This window comes from Gekko japonicus, unplaced genomic scaffold (assembly GCF_001447785.1).
Source record: "Gekko japonicus isolate JY-2015 unplaced genomic scaffold, Gekko_japonicus_V1.1 scaffold1064, whole genome shotgun sequence".
Classification (NCBI taxonomy): domain Eukaryota; kingdom Metazoa; phylum Chordata; class Lepidosauria; order Squamata; family Gekkonidae; genus Gekko; species Gekko japonicus.
The window spans coordinates 516,562-523,901 of record NW_015176004.1 but is presented as its reverse complement, the minus strand read 5'-3'; positions in this window follow the sequence as shown (position 1 = coordinate 523,901).

The window sequence follows — 7,340 nt, the reverse complement described above, 5'->3', positions numbered from 1 at the left end:
GTTTTGACAACAAACAAGGTAAACAGAATAACAAGCAAAAGGTGGGTGTGGCTGGATGACCACACTTCTGGTAACATGGGGGTGCTGCTTAATATGCTAATATGGTGCAGTCAGGGGTGTGGCCTATTATGCTAATGAGTTCCTGCTGGACTTTTTCTACAAAAAAAGCCCTGGCTGCCACAGTCCACTGCCTAAGGAAGTGAAACTTGTACGGAAAGAAAAGGAACTGTTATTGCACTGCTGGCGTTATTCATCACAACCGTGCAAGATCTTCTGCCCAGGATGCTGGTGCCAGTTTGCACTTCCCTTCTTGACTGCAGAAAAAGCACCAGTCACCATGTAGCTATGTAATGACGGCATCACCAATGACGCTTAACCTAGTGCCTTTGCCCCTTTCCCATTCCAGGCCTTTGACTGGAGCCAAAGGAAGGCAGCCTTCTCCCCTGTAGCATTATCTGCCGTGATGCTGTAGCCCAGCAGTTAGGAGTGCTGTCTGCAGACCTGTGAGATAATCCTGCTCCTGTTACCCCCCTGAAGCCCCTTCCTTCCCTAAGTCCTGCCTTCACCAAGCCCCACCCCCAAATCTCCAGGAGCTTCCCGACTTGGAATTGGCAACCCTAGTCTGAAGTAAAGTGGTTTTTCATTTTGTGTATACAGAAACAGAATGGTTTCCAATTGGCAAAGGTGTCAGACAAGGAAGTCTTTTATCTTCCTCTCTCTTCAGTTCTATACACAGAACACATCGTAAGGAAAACTGGGTTAGATTTAGATTAAGGTGGAGTGAAAGTTGGCGGAAGGAACATTAACAGTTTGAGATATGCAGATGGCACCACATTACTGGCAGAAAACAGCGAAGACCTGAAACTACAGCTGCTGAAGGTTAAAGCAGAAAGTGCCAAAGCGGGACTACAGCTGAACATCAAGTAGAGAAAAGTAAGGACTGCTGGGGAATTACACAGCTTTAAGGCTGATGATGGAGAAATTGAAATTGTTAAAGATTTTCTATTCCTTGGCTCCATCATCAACCAAAAGGGAGATGGCAACCTAGAAATCAGAAGGAGATGGAGATTGGCAGGGCTATTTTTGGTCAGGAACGCACAGGAACGGAGTTCCGGCTGGCTCCTGAGTTGGCCACACCCAGCAGGAACTCATTAGCATAACAGGCCACACTCATTAGGATTGGCTACATTAGGGGTGTGTGGCCTAACATGCAAAGGAGTTCCTGCTATAAAAAAAACCTCTGGGTTTTGACAACAAAGTAAACAGAATAAGAAGCAAAAGGTGGGTGTGGCTGGATGACCACACTTCTGGTAACACGGGGGTGCGGCCTAATATGCTAATATGCTCTGCTGTCAAGGGTGTGGCCTAATATGCTAATGAGTGTCTGCTGTTGGGTGTGGCCTATTATGCCAATAGGTTCCTGCTGGGCTTTTTCTACAAAAAAAGCCCTGGAGATTGGGAAGGACAGCCATGAAGGAGCTAGGAAAGAAGTGTAGGGATATGTTGCTGGCGACCAAGATCAAGTTAATTCATGCAATGAATTATCCCCCATTACTATAGATGGGTGTGAAAGCTGGATGATGAAGAAAGCCCTACAGGAATAATCCCCTATCTAGAAATATGGAGGGGATTACTGTCCCCTTTACCCTCCTTAAACTGTCCCCCCCCCCATAATACTTTTATTTCTTTACCAAAAGGTATCTGAGAATAATGCAGAACTGTTTATAGTCCATGAATGAATGAGTAAAAATTCTCCACCAAGAAAACCTTGGGCAGCTTGTATTTACAACTAAATTGATAAAAAAATTTAAATGCCTCCAAAAGGCCACGCTGTCCGTGAGAAGTGGTCATGATGATCATCCAAAGTATAAAACTGTGCTCCTTAAAGCAAATAAAGAACAAAAAAGGAGCCTGCCACAACCCCTGATCTATGTCTTTTTATTGCTATGTTATGTTGGAAAAGTGTGTGTGTTGCAAGGTCTAACTCAGTCATTATAGGGTTCATCTGTTTACCTTGTGTGCTATTGTTTAGACTAACCTGGAAGGGAAACCTGGCTCAGAGCCAATGGGAAGAACGTCCGGGAAATCTAAGTCTGTTTACTCACAAATTAATCATTAGTTAACGTATTCAGGCGATTTGCTTCTAGGGGTCAAGAAGAAGAATCTCCATTACAGTCGGGGGTCGTTTCCTACCGGAGCACCCCGGAGCAGTGCTCTGGTAGGAAACGACTCCTAACTGTAATGGAAATTCTGTAATGGAGAAATGAGCCCAGGACCACCCCCCGGGGGGGAATTAAATGCCTGGCTTTCCAGCCCGATCTTATCCAGGTGCCCCGCAGCCACGGGGCACCTGGAGAAGATCGAGCAGGGAAGCCAGGCATGTCTCCCCACCTCCTCTTCCTTCTCCTTCAGCGGGCCGGCTGGAGAACGAAGGGGAGGCGGGGAGGCATGTCCTCCTTTTCCTCTGAGCCTCTTTGCTTTTGCAGAGAGACTCATGGGGGATTTAAATGCCTGGCTGGGGAAAGAAAAAATGGGGGGAGGCATCTTCAAAAGCCTCCCCTCCCCTCCCCTTCCCTTCTCCAGCCAGCCTGCTAAGGCGGGGTGGGCAGGGCCAGCCCGAAAATTTTTAGCACCCTAGGCGGAGCTACCTTCTGGTGCCCCTCGCATGCCTAATTACGGGGTTGCCAACCTCTAGGCAGGGCCTGGAGAGAAGGAAGTCCCTGATCCGCTGCAGCCGGCAGCAGACTCTTGGCACTGGGACTGTTCTTACCTGGGTCCAGAGAGGCTGGAGGGTGGGGCAGTCATGCTCTCCGAGCGGCGCTGGGCTTCCCCTCTGCTCCGCCTTCCCCACCCCAAAAGCCATGCTGGGGGAGCCGCCACCGGCCGCCACCAGAATCGCCTCCACAGTGGGCAAAGGAGCGCTCTGGCCTCTCCCCAGGGCCCCGAAGGCGTCCTGGCTGCAGGAAATGAGGCCGGGGGAACACCGTGCGACTGGATCCTCCCTCTCTGACGGCTGGTCGGCAGGCCTGGGCAGCCACGCGCGCCACTCCCTTTCCCATCGCTCCCTGCCTGCCGCCGCTTGGCGCTTGCAGGTGCTTCTGGGCTGAGGGGGAGTTGAGGGAGGGAAAGGAGCCAAGCCCCCCCTCCCAGGGGCTCCGCCGTCATACGCCCGCGCCTGGTGCACACAATGCCGAGGGGGCGCAACCCCAGCCCAGGGAACCAGGGAGACCCATCGAATTGCGTTGACTCGATGAACGAGTGGACCACCTTGCTCGCCGCGATGGCAGAAGATGCAACCCAACGGCACAAGGTGGCCAGGACCGCGAGGAGGGGACATGTCGGTGTTGGTGGGGACATCGGCTTGCAGAGCGGTGGGGACACTCCCAGAAGTAGGAGGAGCCCTGTGGTGCTGGGGTGGGGGGAGGCTGGGGTGAACCCCCCCCCGCACACGTACACACTGAGCCACGAAACTTGGAGCGTCCAAGTTGGAGGAAGGCGGCGGGTGGCTCGGCCAGGTAGAGGGCGGTGGGGCAGGGCAGCAGGCTGAGGGCACAGGCCAGGTGCGGGGCAGGCCCTGCGCGGCTGGAAGCAGCAATGGCGCAAGGGCTTTTGGTGGGGGGGAGATTGGCGCCCCATCAAGGGTCTGGCGCCCCATCCACAGCCTGGCGCTCTCAGCGAATGCCTAATTTGCCTAGCGAGTGAGCCGGCCCTGGGGCTGGGGGGGAAAGCGAAGCAAGAAGGGGTTTAAAGTTTAAACCCCTTCTCTCTAGAGTCGCGCCACAGCAGCAGCACAATCTTTCCATTTTATTCTATGGGGCCGTAGAATACAATGGAAAGATCGGGAAGGACTTCAGCGGGGTATAATGCCATAGAGTCCACCTTCCCAAGGAGCCGTTTTCTCCAGGGGAGCTGATCTCTGTCAGCTGGAAATCAGTCGTATTAGCGAGAGATCTCCAGCCACCACCTGGATGTTGGCAACCCTATGTGAGGCCTTTGCCCAGCAGGGCTCCTGGTTGGCCACTGGAGACTTTATTGGCTGTGTAGACTTTTGAAAATACAGTTTTGGCAGTAGTTGACACCAGCCCTGTAGCCAGAAATTTAGGGTTGGTGGGGCATGGGAAATTTTGTGGGGCAGCAGGGGAGGGGGAGGGGGAAGGGCAGCCACACACCTTCCCTGTACTCCAAGCGGTGAAATCAGGTCCTGTAAATCAGGGGTGTCGAACTAATTTGTTATGAGGGCCGGATCTGACATAAATGAGACCCTGTTGGGCCGAGCCATGTGTGTCATAAAATGTAATGCCAGGCAGCGGAGATGTAAACTTTATAAAGGACACAAACACAAAGGTGTGTTTTTTTAACTTAAAATAAAAACATGCTTAAAACATTAGCACTTGTGCAATATTTTGTTTATTTAACAGTGTCTGATAACTGACACCTCTTGCTCTGAATTATTGCATCGAAATGTCCGTGCTGTTGCAATCTTGAGTATGCTGTTCAGGTGTGTATCTGTAAACTGCAAACCTACGATGACGCAGCAGCAGCAGCACAACTGGAAGGAGAAGCAGAAGACAACCAGTTCCACTGTGGGCCTGATAGAAACCCTCCGGGGGCCTGATCCGGCCCCCGGACCGCATGCTTGACACCCGTGTCCTGCAGCATCACATCCATGTTTTGAGCCCCAAACTCCACACTCCCCAAGCCCCACCTCCAAATCTCCAGGCATTTCCCAACCCAGAGGTGGCAGCCCAACCCTAGATGAACCACTGTGGTCTGATCCAGAAGAATTTGCCTTGTGTTTTTGTTACGCAAAAGTGCAGGAACTGAATCGGTAGACGTTTCTAGACCACAAATCTGCAGAACAGTCCTCTGCTCCTATCCAAACAACCCAAAGGTGAACAATCCGGGTCAGACTGACGTCTAGCCTTCCCCTATGTGATCACTCCAGCGCGCTCTCATGGCGTCGGGATCGTCCGATCAGGCCATCCTGGCTCCGTGCCGTTGTCCCCCCCCCCTCAGTATGCGCATCATTGCATACTGCCGTAGGAAGCCCTCAATGTGGAGATGTGAATCATTGATCCTCCATTTAAGCGAATTGAAAACAAACGGGGGGAAACCCCGACTCACATCCGATTGCGTCTGATCACGCAGTGTCGGGCTGTGCTCGCAGCTTCAAAGAACTGTGTGGTCGTGCAACATTGGGTCAATTTCCTCCGGGGTAAATAGCCTCGCTTCCTCCGCGCGTTATCTCGCGGGTGTGACCGCAACCATTGTCAGAGAGGCTCCTTGCAGATACATTCAGATTGGCCACCCTTGCTGAGCCGGCCAGTCAGGTGACAAAACTGTAAAGGATGCTACGCAAATGAAGGCTCCAAACAACTATGTTCCTATTGGTTCACTTGTATTTTGTGGGTGTGTTTTGGGCTGGGGTTTATAGTTGCGGCTCGCTGCGTGTGTTGTGTTGTGTTATGTTCCGGAATAAAGAGCTATGGTGAAATCACAATAGCCTCTTGAACCCAATATTTAACAGGTTCATCAGTGGAAGAGTCTTCCTCAGGAGGTGGTGGGTGTTATGTCTGGACATGTGCAATCTTCCACTCAGGGTTAACTGTTGTATATTCAGATGGACTTGAATGTATGGACTGCTACGTGAATTGCCTGATAGACATGCAATGTTAAGCTTCGCCCTGGGCTAGGATCCTAATGTAACCAATAGGAGCCCTAGCCCAGGAAGTGTCTGCCAATCACCTTACTAAGCGGGATCGCTTGTGATTGGTCTTTATCCCTACAATCTCATAGGTTGATTATTGTACAGGGGGAGTGGCTACATTAGCTGGGAGTGTTTAAATATGGACAAGCCAGTGTATTTATTTCGATGGGTTCTGGCTGGCGATTGTTGTACCGTGTTGGAGAAGTAACTGAGCTGAAGAATAAAAAACACATTCTTGCTGAAATCACTCTCCGACTCTTTGTTAAGTTCGAGACTTAACATTAACTGCTTCTGGTACAGTCGCCAGCATAAGGAGGCATGCTTGGACTTTTCTGGGAGGCCACCTAGTTGGAGCTTGAAGGCCCAGAACAAAGGCAGGCAGAATCATGGAGCCTGCCTGCGGATTTGCCCCTGGGGGCCGCCAGCCAATCTGGAGCCTGGAGGCCATTTGAGCTCACCAATCGCACGGGGGCTGGGCGTGGCTTAGGTGTATAGAGTTAGGGCAGTTGCCCCATGTAAAGCATTCCTCTTGAGATGCAATAAACTGCTGCTTGTTGAAATCACTCTGCCTTCGACTCTGCCGTGTTAAACCCACTATTTAACAGTGGGCTCTCCTCCTTTGGCCTTTGCTGACCTAGCAGTTCGAAAGCAAGAAATTGCAAGTAGATAAATAGGAACCACTTCGGTGGGAAGGTAACAGCGTTCCGTGCGCCTTGGTGTTTAGTCATGCCGGCCACATGACCACGGAAACATCTTCGGACAGTGCTGGCTCTTCGGCTTTGAAACGGAGATGAGCACCGCAACCCTAGAGTTGGATTCGACTGGCTTTCGAGCAAGGGAACCTTTATTTATTTATTTATTTATTTATTGCATTTATACCCCGCCCTCCCCCGCGGGGACCTTTACCTTCTCCTCCTTTGGAGGTTTTCAAACGGAGGCTCGATGGCCATCTGACAGCAATGCGGATTCTGTGAACTGAGGCAGATCACGAGAGGGAGGGCGGGAAGGGTTGCATCAGTGCTTCGTTCTTGTGGTCCTTTCTTACACGCCCAGGGAAATGCTGATCGCCACTTTGGGGTCAGGCAGCAATTTTTCTCCAGGCCAGTTTGGCTGGAGATCCTGGAGGTTTTTTTGTCATCTTCTGGATGTGGAACAGCGGTCACTGGACACATGGGGGGGGAAGGTATTTGTGAATTTCCTGCATTGGGCAAAGGCTTGGACTAGATGACCCTGGAGGTCCCTTCCAACTCTATGATTTGATGATTCGATGATTCAAACGGCTACTTCCCCCTCCCCCAACTAATGATCATAATGGTTGCCAACCTCCATGTGGCACCTGGAGATATCCAGCTATTACAACTGATCTCAGTTCCCCTGGTGAATCCCCTGGATCTCAGTTCCCCTGGAGAAAATGGCTGCTTTGGAGGGTGGACTCTATGGCATGATACTCTGTTGCGGTCCCTCCCTTTTTCAAACCCTGCTCTCCCCAGGCTTTGCCCCAAAATCTCCAGGTATTTCCTGACCCAGAGCTGGCAACCCTTCTTACGTGAACATAAAACCAGGATTTTAGAATGCCTCACTATTTCAAACCCATTTATTGTTTTCAGCATTCATCAATCCCATAATTTCCCTA